The sequence below is a fragment of the Marmota marmota genome, unplaced genomic scaffold (assembly GCF_001458135.2).
Source record: "Marmota marmota marmota unplaced genomic scaffold, marMar, whole genome shotgun sequence".
Classification (NCBI taxonomy): Eukaryota; Metazoa; Chordata; class Mammalia; order Rodentia; family Sciuridae; genus Marmota; species Marmota marmota.
Genome location: NW_025999945.1, coordinates 9,433,839 through 9,448,515, shown reverse-complemented (window position 1 = coordinate 9,448,515; position 14,677 = coordinate 9,433,839). Strand labels below are relative to the sequence as shown.

Sequence of the window (14,677 nt, the reverse complement as noted above, 5' to 3'; positions counted from 1 at the left end):
GGCACCGTGGTCCATTCCTGTAATCCCAGCGACTTGGGAGGCTGAGGCAGGAGGATCACAAGTTCAAAGCCAGGTACGAAGCAACTTAACAAGACCCTAAGCAACTTAGCAAGACCCTGTGTCAAAATAAAAACGGGTGGGAATGTGTTTAAGTGTCCCTGGGTTCAAACTCTAGTACCAAAAAATTTTTAAAATAAATAAATGTTCTTGTCATTTGATCCCAGTGACAACCTCTCCCCCTGCCCCCAATACAGGTAGTTGTATCCAGAATCCAAAATGAAAATTTAGACCCTTACTCCAGTAATTTCCAAGGAAATGAGTACTAAAACAAGGAAAGGGATGGTTTAAAAGAATGCATACCCTTGACCATTGCCCTACCCACAGCCAAAGATATTCTTCATAGGACCATGGAAGGGCACAAGTGGAAAACAAGAGCAGAATCTCAGCAGTGTAGCTCAAGTTCTCCCACAGGACCTAGGCCCAGGGAATGGTCAGAAAGCAGACAAGTCTTTAGAGTCAGGTAACTGTGGGTTCAAATCCCAGATCAGCCACTTTCTTGGTTTGGGCTGGGGAAGAGGCTTATTTTGTTTTTGCTTTTCCTATACTGAGGATTGAACCCATGGATGCTTTACTACTGAACTACATCTCCTTTTTCATTTTGAGGCAGAGTCTCACTAAATTGTGAGGGCGGAGATCCCAACTTGATCTGCCCATCCTCCTGCCTCAGTCTCCTGAGTAGCTGGCATTATAGGCATGCAACACTGCACCAGGCTCTTAATGTTTAGAATTGAGTAACACACCATCTCTGTCACAAATTAGGTTGGCAAGAAAGATAAATTAGTATGTTCTTTAAAATTCAACTCCATTTTTGTTTTGTTGATAAGAAATAATAATTCTAGTCTTTTCCAAGGAAGATTTTAGCAATGTGCTAGAGCCAACTCATGCAGCTGGCAAGAGCAGTTGATGTAAGCCCTTCCCAATTCTGCATTCTCTGACCTCATGTTGGCAGTCTGAAGTCAGCCTGGTGGGAGTAGTCAGCAAGTGCTATAAAGCAGGGATTTTCTTTTGCTCTTTTTGGAGGTCCAGATTATCAGCACATCTTTGGTCCCCTTTCCCTCCCATGGGCTGCATCAAGGTTGGAAGGAAAGGAGGAAAGGAAGATAACTTTGGTAATGGAAAAGGGCCCATCAGCCTGAAGGGAAAGAGAGAAACAAGAGACGGGTAAGCAAGAAATGAAAGATGGAGACCAGGCAGAGATACACACGAGAGTTTATTTGTCAGAGCTGACAAATAAAGGCCATCGCTCTATTGGAGAGAGAGGCAAAACAGGTTGAGTTCTGGGACTTTTATGGGGAGACTCAGGAATCCGAGCCGGGAAGGTCCTAATGTGGTTGGTTAAGGGTGGGGTTGGTATGAGGGAGTGGTGAGCCTTTCTCAGAAAGGCTCTTGGGCAGGAAAGCAAAACTTTTTCCTTAAAATGGCAGCTGTCACTTAAGATGGCCATCCAGATGCTAAGAAAGGATGTTATACAGCCTTCAACCATGGCTCCATACAGATCACCCCTAGAAAATTCTTGTTCTTTTCTACAAGGCATCTGCAAACACTTCTTTCTTTTCTCTCTGTGCATGAACACTCTCCAAGAGTGTCCTTGCAGGTCTAATGGGGACAGAGAACTCTGTTCTCTTTATCTGCTACCTCTAGATCCAGAGACTGTGTGTGTGTGTGTGTGTGTGTGTGTGTGTGAGAGAGAGAGAGAGAGAGAGAGAGAGACACTAAATTCTTTCCCTCTTTGTTATGGTTTAGATATAAGGTGTCCCCAGAAAGTTCATGTGTAAGAGAATGCAAGAAAGCTTAGAGGTGAAATGATTGGGTTATAAGAGCCTTCACATAATCAGTGCATTAAACCACTGGTAGAAATTAACTGGGTGGTGACTATAGGCAGGTATGGTGTGGCTAGAGGAGGTGGGTCCCTGGGGGTGTGCCTTTAGGGTATGCATTTTGTCCCTGGTGAGCAGAGGCTCTGTTTCAAGCTCATTCTGGAGATCTCTCTCTCTCTCTCTCTCTCTCTCTCTCTCTCTCTCTCTCTCTTTCTCTCTCCACCCTCTCCCTCTCCCTTTCCCTGTCCCTCTCCCTTTCTGATCACCATCTTCTGGATTGCTCTCCTCTGCCACATGTTCTGCCTCACCTCAGACCTAGATGGAGTTGGCCATCTATGGACTGAGACCTCTAAAACCATGAGCACTTAATAAACTTTTCCTCCTCTAAAATTATTCTTGTCAGGTTTTTTGGTCACCACAGCAAAAAAGCTGACTAAACCCCTCAAATACTATTAATGTTTTCATGCTTTGGAAACAAAAATCCAGGAAGCTCTGTCTTAAACGTACTTTGAACATAGCATCGCTCTGTTTGAATGGGAGAAAGAGAAGAGAAAGAGGGAAAGGCTAACACAGCAAAAAATTCAGGCCACAAACACATTCTAGGTTTCTAAGGCAGTTTTTGCTGTTATTGCTGTTGGTGTTGTTTTGTGTTGTTTTTACACTTATAGTGAGCTAACAGCTTTCTCACACTTCCCTAAAGAGGTTTAAAGGACAAATAATATTAGTAAATGTACAGTGCCCGACACATAGTAGGTCTTTGAAAAATGGTGGCTTCTTTCTCCTTCTTTGAGGCTTTGGCCACAAAGACTAGATTCAGCAGGGACAAAAAGCTGCAGGTGGATGCCCATCCTTGTTTCCCCTGCTCAGTGGCAGAGGTTGCAACCCACTGGACGGGTCACCTGACTCCTCCTTCTGGGCTTTGAGAAGCAGATACTGATTAATAAGGAGCAAAATCCCCACATTTGTTAATAAAATCAAGTGTCCTCTTAGGTGAAGCAGAAGGTCCAGTGGAATATTTAACAAGCGAATAAAACCAAATACTCCTGGGAGTGTGGAATCTTGGCAAGCTGTTGTCTCCTTGGACACCTTCCCCTCAGTCTCCCCCAAGCCTCCCTTCTTGCCTGTTATCCCAACTCTGTGTTACGCCTGGTCAGTTTCATCCATAACCACAACAGCCATGTCCCTCCCCCACCGCCCATCAGTGGATCCCAATTCCATTCCTTTCCGCCCTGGACACCAGACTGTATTTGCAGCTGTCTTTTGAATGTACCAGCTGAACTTTCCAGACACCCCGCACTCGACTGTCCCATCTTAAACTCCTCCTCTTCCCCCTTCTCCTGATACTGGCAATGGTCTGCGTTCTCTACCTAATGAATGCCACTTCCACCCCTAACCACCCTCACTCTTCACAGCCAGTCGATGCCTGCTCTCTAGGCACAGTGGACAGCCCTTGTGTCTCATGGGGACAATAAAATTTTCCTACAAAGTTCTTTCTCTGCTCTCTTATATCATCCTCCCACCCAGTCCAGCCTAAAACAAATCTAAATGTTTTAAAGGTCCCTATTCAGTGGCTCCCTTACCCTTGCACGGAAGTTTGAACTTGGCAGAACACGCTTGGTTCTCCACAACCCAGAGATAGTGCCCTGAACTCTGACCTCACCTATCCTCTCTCCCTATGCTGCCTATTGCTGCTCCAGTCACACTGAACTCCTTGTGCTTTGTAGATGCTCCTGCTATGGCGCTGTGTGATGGTTAATACTGATTGTCAGCTTGACTGGATGGAGGGATGCCTAGAGAACTGGTAAAGAAAATTGGGTGCGTCTATGAAGGTGTTTCCAGAGAAAATTGGTGGACAGGTCAGCAAACTGAATGGGGAAGACCTTGCCCTGAGTGTGGGCAGCATCATGCAACAGGCTGCGCCAGGTGGAATAAAGAGGGGAAGAAAGGGAAGCTCTGAGCACACACTCAGTCCTTCTGGAGTGTGTGCACATTTTTGCCACTACGTCTGTCGCCCCTGGACATCAGGCTCCTGATCATCATCTTATGAATGCAGACTTGCACCAGTGGCTCTCCAGGGGGCTTTCAGGTCCTCAGCCTCAGGCTAGCTAGCTGCCTCAGACCTGTCTTGTTCTAAGGGCTCAGCTTTTGGGACTGAGCAGCTACCCTGGCCCTCCAACCTGCAGATGGCCACTATGGACTATTCAGCCTATGATCACATAATCCAATCTAATAAATCCCCTCTTATAATTACACATATTCTCTTGGTTCTGTTGTTCTGGAGAACCCTAATTCATCACACGGGTTTCCTGTGTTTGCACTTGGTAAACTATTACTTTTTACAACTCCATTTCTAGCTCCTTCTCTATGAGCAGTCCTCCGATTTTTCCAATTTCTTTATTTAGATTTAATCAAATCCCTGAAGGCACTTCTGCCACGTTTGGGGCTCTCATCTCTCCTTACCTCTCCACACTGCAATTCTTTCTTTCCCTTCCCCCACCCCAGCAACTGGGAATTGAACCCAGGGCTTCTCACAAGCTAGGCAAGCATTCTACCTTTAAGCTATAGCCCCAGCCCCTTTTTTTCTTTTTCTTTCTTTTTTCTCTTGTTTTAGATGGGGTCTTTCGAAGTTGCACAGGCTGGACTCAAAACTGTGATCCTACTGCCTCCATTTCTGGAGTAGCTGAGATTACAGGTGAGCACCACCACACCTGGGTTATGATTCTTTCTTTACACATCTCTCTTCCCTTCTATACTCCTTGAGAAAGAAACACATCCTAATCATGTTTATTCTATGAAATAGGAGGGTTCAGGTAAATGAGAGAGGATAAACAGAGTTAAAATTTTGAGGTTGTTATATTTGTGAGGTGAGAAGCCCAGTGTGGTGGCACACACCTGTAATCCCAGTGGCTCAGGACGCTGAGGCAGGAGGATCACATGTTCAAAGCCAGTCTCAGCAACTTATCAAGACCCTGCCTCAAAATAAAAAATTAAAGGTGCTGGGGTTGTGGCTCAGTGGTAGAGTGTTCGCCTAGCACACACTGAGGCACTGGGTTCAAACCTCAGCACCACATAAAAATGAAATAAAGATATTATGTCCACCTACAACTAAAAAAAAAATAAATATTTTTAAAAATTAAAATTAAAAATTAAAAAAAGGACTGGGGATGTGGCTCAGTGGTTAAGCACCCATGTGTTCAAGCCCTGGAATCACAGAGACAGAGAAAGAGGGAATATGACATTTTAGCTATGAAATCTGATGTATGAAGTGCAAAGAGGTAAAATGACTAAACAGATTTTGATAAGTTATGGATACGTTCTGCTAGCTCTAAGAACCCACTTAAAAATATTTTTTTAATGTGCAGCTAAGAAGAAAAAGGAAACAAAACAGAATGACAGAATATTTTTCTAACACAAAAGAAATTAGCAAAGAGCAAAAGAAATTAAAAATATATACTAAATAAACAAAAGGAAAACAAATAGGAAGACAGTGGATATAGGCTGGGAATGTAGCTCAGTGACAGAGTGCTTATCTAGCATATGTGAAGCCCTGGGTTTGATCCCCAGCGCTGCAAATAAATAAATAAAAATGCAAAGATAGGAGAATTGAGCACAGTCATGTCAATGATTAAATTTTAAAATCCTAAATAAAATCTAGAGAGTGTTCAACTGGATAAAAAGCAGAAATCAAACATATACTATTTATAGGAGATAAATGTTAATTATGAAGACAAAGTTTGAAAATAAAAGACATCATGGGAAGAGCATAAGAAATCAAGAGAAAATATATTCATAAAACACAAAATAGGCTTTAAGACAGAGCTTACAAGAGAGACATTTCGTGATGATAAAGTAGGCAATTATTTAGAAAAATATAAGAATCCTAAATGCATATATACCTAATAACAGCTTCAAAAATCATAAAGCAAAGCTGAAAAATAGAGAAATAGACATATTCACAAATGTACATCATAACCAAGTTGTTGACAACCAGTGATAAAGAGAAAAATCTTAAAAGCATCAGAAAACCAATAACAATATTAAGTACAGAGAAACAGAAGTAAGGATAACAATAGATTTCTTGCCAGAAGCAATGCTGCAAAACAAAACAAAACAAAAAAACAAAGCAGTAGAGTACTATCTTTAGAGTACCAAAGAGGAAAAAAAAAAGTAAATTTTCTACTGGGTAAAACTATCTTTTGAAAACAAACACAAAATACTTTACCAGATATATAAAAACTGAAAGAATTAATCATAGCAGATACACACTACTAGAAACAGTAAAGCAAATCCATCTGGCAGAAGGAAAATTATATCAGATAGAACTATGTGTCTATTTTCTCAGATAAAAGATATGTTGATCCATATATAACAAGACTCCATAAATTTGGAAGGATTTAAGTTAAATAAAATATGACCTCTTATCACAATAGAATTAAAATATAAATCAGTAATAGAAAGATCTCTGAAAAATCCCCCACATATTTGAAACTAAATTAATATATTTCTAAGTAACCGATGTGAAGAAGAAGAAGAAGAAGAAGAAGAGGAGGAGGAGGAGGAGGAGGAGGAGGAGGAGGGAAAGAAAGCAAGCACAAGGAAAACAGAACACATTTTGAAGTAAAGGAAAATGAAGAAACTAGATATAAAATTTTGTGGTTTGCAGCTGAAGCAGCATTAGAGAAAAATTTATAGCATTAAAACACCTACTTAGATAAATGGAAAGGTCTGAAATGAAATGCCTCAGCTTCCTCCTTAGAAAGCTAGAAAAAGCAAAATGAATAAAATCCAAAGGAGGGAAAAAAGAAATAATAAAGATCAGATCAGAAATCAATCTTTAACCACAATAAAACAAAACCCAGAAAACAAATAATAAGAGCAAAAATGAACTTTTTGAGAGCTGGGGACTTAGCTCAGTGGTAGAGCACTTACCTGGCATGTGTGAGGCCTTGGGTTCCATTCCTCCCCAGTTGTGGAAAAAAAAACAAAAAAAGAAACTTCCTCAGTTTGATAAAAGATAAAGGGCATGTATCACAAACCTTCAGAATACATGATTCTTAATGAATGACTCAGTGCTTTCCATCCAAAACACAGAACAAGGCAAGATGTTCTTTTCTCCCCATTTCTATTCAACATTGTACTGAAGGCTTAATAAAACCATAAAAAGGAGAAAGAAAAGGAAAAAAGAAAAACATTCTGATTGAAAGGATGTAAAAAAGAATCTTTATTCACAGGTGACATAACCACTATATTGCAGAATGCAAAATCAGTATACAAAAAAAAAATTATTCTATTTTTATATACTGGCAATGAACAAAAAGAGGTTGAAGTTAAAACAACATCATCAACATGAAAAAGGTGACTGCTTAGGAACTAATCTGATGAAAGATACACCAGGCCTGTAAACCCAACATACCAAAACATTCCTAGGAGAAACAAAAAACAAAGGGATATCCCATATTCTTAGAAGTCTCAGAATTGTTAATCTTCGAAGACTCAAAATGGTTAAGATGTCCATCCTCCTCATATTGGTATCATCTGAGGAGATTTACTGTATAGGATCTATTGTATACATCCAATACAATCTCAATCAAAATCCTAGCAGGATTTTGTTTTGTACAGCACCAGAGATTCCACCGAGCCATATCTCTAACCCTTTTTGAGACAAGGCCTTGCTAAGTTGCTTAGGGCTTCATTAAGTTGCCAAGGCTGGCTTTGAACTTTCGATCCTCCTGCCTCAGCCTCCTGAGCTGTTGGGATTACAAGTGTGTGCCACGACGCCAGGCCAAGTAGGATTTCCTAGAAATGGAAAAGATGATTCTAAAAGTTATATAGAAATACAAAGAACCTAAAATAACCAAAGCAACTTTGAAAAATAAAAGCAATGTTTGGGAATTCCACTACCTGATTTCAAGGCTTCTGATCAAACTACATACGCTTCTTTAGATAGTGTGATATTTGTGGGAAAAATAGACAAATAGATCAAAAGAACTGGATAGAGTCTAAAAAAGAGACCCTCTCATACATGGACAACCATTTTTGACAAGAGAGCAAAGGCAATTCAGTTAAGAAAGGATAGTCTTCTCAAAACTGGCACTCAACAATTATAGATCCATGAGCAAGAAATGAAGTTTGATCCTCATGAGGCTGAGGCAGGAGGATCAGCCTCAACAACTTATTGAGGCCCTAAGCAACTCAGTGGGTTGGGGATGTGGCTAAGCGGTTAAGCCCCCTGGGTTCAATCTCCATAATGTGAAGAAAGAAAAGGAGACAGAAAGAGAGGAATGAAGGAAGGAAGGAAGAAAACAAATAATTCTGCCACCTCCAAATATATATAAGATATTTGACTTCATTTGTCATCAGGGGAAGACAAATTAAAACCACAGTGAGATACACTGCACATCTTTTACAAGTCTAAAATCAAAAAGGGTAACCCTAATAAGTACGGTAGGATGTGGGGCCAGCAGAATTCTCATACACTGCTGGTAGGAATGTCAAATAGCGCACTATGTTGGAGAACCTTTTTTTTTTTTTTTCACAAGTTAAAAATATGCATAGCATATGACCTAGCCATTCCACTTCTTAGCATTTACCTCAGAGAAGTGAAAGCGTATCTCCACACAGATTTGTGTTTGAATGTTTATAGCACCCTTTTATTACAAAAACTGGAACCTAAATGTCCTTCACAGGTGACTAGGTAAAACAAATTGTGCTCTATCCATACTGTGGGCAACTGCTCAGCAATAAACTGGAGCAAGTTGTTATATACACAATAACAGGGCCCAAATCTCAAAACAATTATAGTGAAAGACACCAACAAAAATGAATATACTGTATGATTCCTTTTATATAAAATTCTAGAAATACAAACCAATCTAAAGTGACATAATAGATCAGTGGTTTCCCGTGCATAAAAGGAGTAGGGAGGAACAGGAATGAACAATTACAAAGGAATACAGGGAAACTTTTGTGGACAACACATCTTCACAATCTTGATGTGGTGATAGTTTCAGAGATGAACACAAATGTCCAAATTCGTAAAATAAACTGGGTAGAGTGGTGCATACCTGTAACCCCAGTGCCTCAAGGGGCTAAGGCCGGAGGATTGCAAGTTTGAGGCCAGCCTGGCAACTGAGTGAAACCCTTGGCAGCTTAGTGAGACCCTGTCTCAAAATAAACAATGAAAAGGACTGGGGATGTGGCTCAGCCGTAAAGCTCCCTTGGCTTCAACCCCCAAAACCCCCCAAAAGTTTTCATAAATTATAACTTTAATATGTGCCATTTAGTGTATATGAATTGCTTTCACTTAAACATCCAAAATAATAAAAACATACCTAAAAAAAATTTTAAAAACTACTCGGGGCTGAGGCTGTAGCTCAGCGGTAGAGCGCTTGCCTAGCATGTGTGCGGCACTGGGTTCAATCCTCAGAACCACATAAAAATAAATAAAGTAAAGGCCCATTGACAACTAAGAAAATATTAAAAAAAAAAAAAAAAAAGCTACTCGGCATCAGTATTTTCCTTCAGAATCTCTTGTAGCAGCTGTCTTCCTAGTGAGCCCTGTGGCATAGAGCCAGGGCGTGGGCAGCAGTAGCCATGGTCAGCAGTTTATGTTACCACTCAGTCCATTAGGGCAGACTCCAGTGCTTTCCAGTCCCCTCCCCGCTGCCTTCCAGCCGAGGAAACCTCCAGCCCTACTTTTGCTCCCCACCCTCAGCCTTCTCAGTGTGTGACTCCAACTGCTTCCTCACCAAGGCCTATCAGTTGTCCCCAAGCAACAGCTGGACAGCCTGCAGTGGCAACTCCCTTCTGCTCCCGGCTCCTCCCTCACCTTCCTGGCTGAAGACAGCACCTCCAGAGTCTTCCCCCAGCCCTCAAAGCCCTAACTCCGCCCCCTCTGTCAGTCACCTCTAGGAAAGGCCCCTGTTGTCATTTCAAGGAGATTGAAACAGTTTGGTTCTCACCTGATCCTTCTGTTGGCACTGCATGTTTGCTACACGTGCTAACAGCTGGCTGATAGAGCAGACCCCAGGACAGAAGGAGGAGGGGTTGCGCTAATGAGTTCTTCCTGGCGCTATGCTGATGAGATGCAGACAAACTAGTGAGTGGGGTCCACCTTTCTCCTGGCCTCCATGGGTCACCTCCCTGATCTGCTTAGCTCTGGGCCTGTGGGATTTGGAGGCTGGGGCAGGGCAGGAAGCCCAGGGAGCACCAAATGTGGCAGGACCTGCCTCCCGTCGGTCTCCCTGCAGGACCCAACCTCAGAAAGAGCATCACCAAGGAATTGAGTCAAAAGCAGGTCTCAGAGTTCCCCAAGGGCCTCAACAATTCACAGCCACTTTCTTCTCCCTCCTTTATTCTTAGTGACTCTTTTCTTTTCATAAAAGTCAACTTGATATGTATTGTAGAGCACTCGGAAAAAACAAAAACAAACAAAAAAGAATCCATTTGCAATCCCACCACCCAGAAAGAACCATTTCGTTTGCTTTTATTTCTTCCTTACCTTTTTTATATATGTTTTCAAAAGCAAATATAGGATCATCGTAAAGCAATGTTTATTGAGCAAGTGCACTAGGCTATGCTAAACACCTCACACAAATTATCTCATTCAAAGTTCATGATGGCTCTGGGTGATGATGCAATTATTATTCCCATTTTATAGAGGGATTAGTTGAGGCTTAAAGAAATCAAATACATTGTTCAATGTCATTCAGCAATTAAATGGTGGTGCTGGGATTCTAATCCAGGACATCTGACTCCAGAATGATCTCACTCTTACTGCTTTGAAATTGACTAATTATCCTATAAATATCTTTCTGAGTTCTTAGCCTTCAGCATCATTTTCAGTGACTCTATAGTACTCTGTTGTTCAGATGTACCACAATTTTCCCAATCCCCCATCAGTGGACTGAGGTTATTTACAATGTCTTCGATAATATATTCTCCAATAAGCATTCTTCTTGTTAAATATTTACTCAAAAACTAAGATGGGAATCTTTGAATCAAAACATATGTATAATTTTAAGGCTTTTGATACCTAATGCCAAGAATGTCCTCCAAAAATAATGAACCAAATTATACTTCCTACATCCTCATCCACACTAGAAAACTAAGTATTCTTCATCCAAGTGATTAGAGGCAGCTCAAGTTCTGCCACATAAATAATGAAATTTAGATCAATTAGGGATTTGGGGCAACCCAACCTCTTCCAGTAACTACACACACACATCAGCACGACAGCTAAGCCAGGCACTGAGCGGAACGGAGTCTTGAGCAGACAGTGTGACCAGCTGCCACTTCCCCAAGCTCTCAGCAGCGCCTCTGTGTCCATCATTGTCACCGAACAGTCATTGTCAGTGATGAAGAAGGAGAATGTCCCTGAATACCTTAGCTGCTGAACCCAGGGAGTGAGAGTTTAGAGCAGAGAGAGGACAGAGACCTGGGGCTCAGGACTCAGGACTCTCACCTCAGCCCTGGCTTTCTGGGAGTAGGGGTGGAATAACAGCCTGGAGTGCCCATCTGTCCCAGTCCCCTCTGTCCCAGACTAGGACCTGAACTGATGCCAACTGATGTATACTGCACTCCTGCTGTATGCCAGCCATAGGCTAAGCATGTCACTTTCGTTATCCCACTTAACCCACAAATCTTTGTAACACTACTTTGGTGTTTGTTTGGCAGATGGGAAAAAAATAGACATGGGAAGCTTAAGTGATTTGCCCACTTGGACTGGGAGCCAAAGACAGAGCCAGAATTCCAACCCAGGACAGTCTGGAGGGCACTCACTTCTAACACTGGGCTATGGGTCCTCTCCTCCCATCCTTGAGAGTATGACCATGTCTGTTTTGTTCCTCACTCTGTTCCCAGCACCTAGCCCAACACCACAATAAGCAACATAGATTGGGCACTTGTCTTAGTGACTTGAAACAGCATCCACTTTTTAACTCACAGCTCTGTAGTCAGATGTCCCCACACAGCATCACAGGGTCTCTGCTCAGTATGTCACAAGCTGAAATCAAGGTATCTGCTGGGCTGTCTTCTCATGGGGAGCTCAGGGTCCTCTTTCAGAATCACCCAGATTACTGGCAGAATTCAGTTTTCTTCCACAGGATGACTGGGGCCTGCAAGTTCTTACTAGCTGACAACCAGGGCTCTCTTAGTTCCAAGAGGCTCCCTTCAAGTCTGACCTTGTTGGGGCTGGGGATGTGTCTCAAGAGGTAGCGCGCTCACCTGGCATCCGTGCGGCCAGGGTTCGATCCTCAGCACCACATACAAACAAAGATGCTGTGTCTGCCGAAAACTTAAAAATAAATATTAAAAAAAAAAATTCTCTCTCTCTCTCTCTCTCAAAAAAAAAAAAAAAAGTAAAAAAAGTCTGACCTTGTTGCCCCTCCATAAGCCTCTCACACTCTCACCCTTGATCTTTTCCTTCAGGAAGGGTCCAAGGGCTCACCTGACTGGGTTAGGCCCATCCAGGATGCTTTCCCTTTTGAGTAACTCAAATTTAACTACTTAGGGACCTTAACTGTACCCGTGAAATCCCTCTCATCCTATAAGGGAAGCTTATCACAAGAAGGATGGCCTATCATAGTTACAAATCCCTCTGACATTCAAGTCCAAGCCATGGATGTCAGGCATGGGAATCTCAGGGGCTGTCTTAGAACTCCGTCTACCGTAGCAACTGTGCAGAATAAAGTGAAGGAAGGAAGTGCTCATCTGTGCAGACGGAGGAGTGGAGTGGCTTCAGTGTGCACTAATCCTGGGATATAGTCTAGAAGTCTGAGTTTGACAGAGCCCAGAATCACTTCCCTCTTTAAGGGGCAAGCCATGACACCCGGGCAGGCCCATGTGGAAGCTGAGGGGATGACCCATTCTCTGGAGCTTGGAGCAGGAATGGGGACCCTGGAGCTCAGGGTCCTCTTTCAGGATCACCCAGATTACTTGGAGCAGGAAAGAGGACCCTGGAGACAGAGTTCTGAGCAGGAAGGTGATCAAGATCAGAGAGCCCACAAAACTCCTCCAGATGCTTGAGCAGAACTTAGGTGGAAATCCAGCCCCACATCCCTGCTGCTTTCAGGTGGGTAGAGGAAGCTACATGGAGCAAATGGGTGGCCTTGGATGCAGGAGGCACAGTCTGGACTCATTGATGGGCCGAGGGAACTGCCCTTAGCAGCCCTTCCTCCCAGGCTCTCCTGCTGTGATGAGAGGTAAGTGCCAGACAGGGGCCTGTGGAGTGTTGGGGACTGGATGACCCCTGGCCCCTCCCCAAACCAGGCTGCAATCAAACCCAACTAAGCCCCTCTCGCCTCTCCCTCAGGCGAGCTGGCCCCTTACCTCCCTCCAGCTCCAGTATCTTCATTCAAGCAACAAGACCATCATGTTCATCAAGACTGTGGACAAGATCCAGGCATGGTGGAGCGTGCCTATAATCCTGGCAGCTTGGGAGGCTGAGGCAGGAGGATAGGGAGTTCAAAAGCCAACCTCAGCCACTCAGCCAGAACCTGTCTCTAAATAAAATATTAAAAAGGGCTGGGGATGTGGTTCAGTGGTTAAGTACCCCTGGGTTCAATCCCTGGTACTAAAGAGAGAGAGAGAGAGAGAGAGAGAGAGAGAGATCACAAAGCAGATTTTAGTTTTGTCTGTTTTAATAAGGAAAGTCTGGCTCCTCAAAAGACAATTATTATGTCCTCTTTTCAAGGTCCCAGCTTCCTTTTATAGCGCACTCCACCACCACTGTCCCCTCTGTCTTTCTTCCTCCTCCTCCTCCTCCTCCTCCTCCTCCTCCTCCTCCTCTTCTTCTTCTTCTTCTTCTTCTTCTTCTTGATATTTTTTAGATGTAGATGGACACAGTACCTTTATTTTATTTTTCTGTGGTGCTGAGGATGGAACCCAGTGCCTTCCACACGCGAGGTGAGTGCTCTAGACTGAGCTCCAACCCCAGCCCCATCTCTTTCTTTCTCTGGCACATATCAAGCTCTGTGCCCTTTGGAGTTACCTCTGAAGAGCCTTAAAAAAAAGCAACAAAAGTCTCCCTCCTCCCTGTTGGTTCTTCTGAACCTGCTCCCCAGCTTTCTGCTCTCCACTCTGGCCTGTCCCTCTCAGCCTCAGTCCCCTTCTCCCAAGGACTTGCACTCCCCTCCCTTTCTGCACACTGTGCCTGGATGACCTCACTCATTCATCCAGCCTGTCTCCAGGAGCAGGAGCAGAGCTCACCTAGAGGCAGACCTGCCTGTGAACACTTCCACCGGCTGTCCTGAGTCTCACAGGCCCAGAAGGACCCTCTGCATCCCTTCCCCAAATCAGCATCTGCCCTAGGTCCCCATCTCCCAGACACCCTGCCCTCTGCTCAGCCACCTGGCTCTCAAGTGGAGGCCCCTCCCACTCACCTTTCCTCCAGCTAGAGGATCTAGAGTAACAAAGCGCTAGACATCCACCACCCAGATGTCCTTAGCTGCTGTCCCCTTCTTGACACACCCATTCATGCCTCACTTCTCTTGCCTAAAATTTTCCATATTTAATCTCCTAACTAATTACTAGCCAGGGCACTTGGACTAAGTCACTTTATCTCCTTGAATTCCAGTTACTTTCATGAAAATCAGAAATAATGATGCTCACTGCAAGGAGTGTGGGAAAGACAGAGAAATATGTCACCTGGCACCTTGTTCCACCTGTGCTAAACACATCTGACCTCAGTCCTCCCCACTTCTCAGCCCTATCTCTGTCCTGTGGTTTATGCTCTACAGACACATCTGATTTCTAAAGTCACATTTGCCAAACACACCCTGAAATTTTCTGCTTCCAAAAAT

The 14,677-nt window shown here is 43.3% G+C and overlaps 1 long non-coding RNA gene across 1 annotated transcript; it reads left to right on the top strand.

Annotated features, from left to right (window-relative positions):
- The first annotated feature begins 498 nt into the window (after window positions 1-498).
- On the top strand, window positions 499-13,390 carry LOC125616436. The gene is made up of 4 exons (XR_007347066.1): window positions 499-1,221; window positions 4,489-4,569; window positions 12,949-13,078; window positions 13,189-13,390. It is a non-coding gene; the product is annotated as an uncharacterized LOC125616436 (long non-coding RNA).
- The last annotated feature ends 1,287 nt before the right edge of the window (window positions 13,391-14,677 follow it).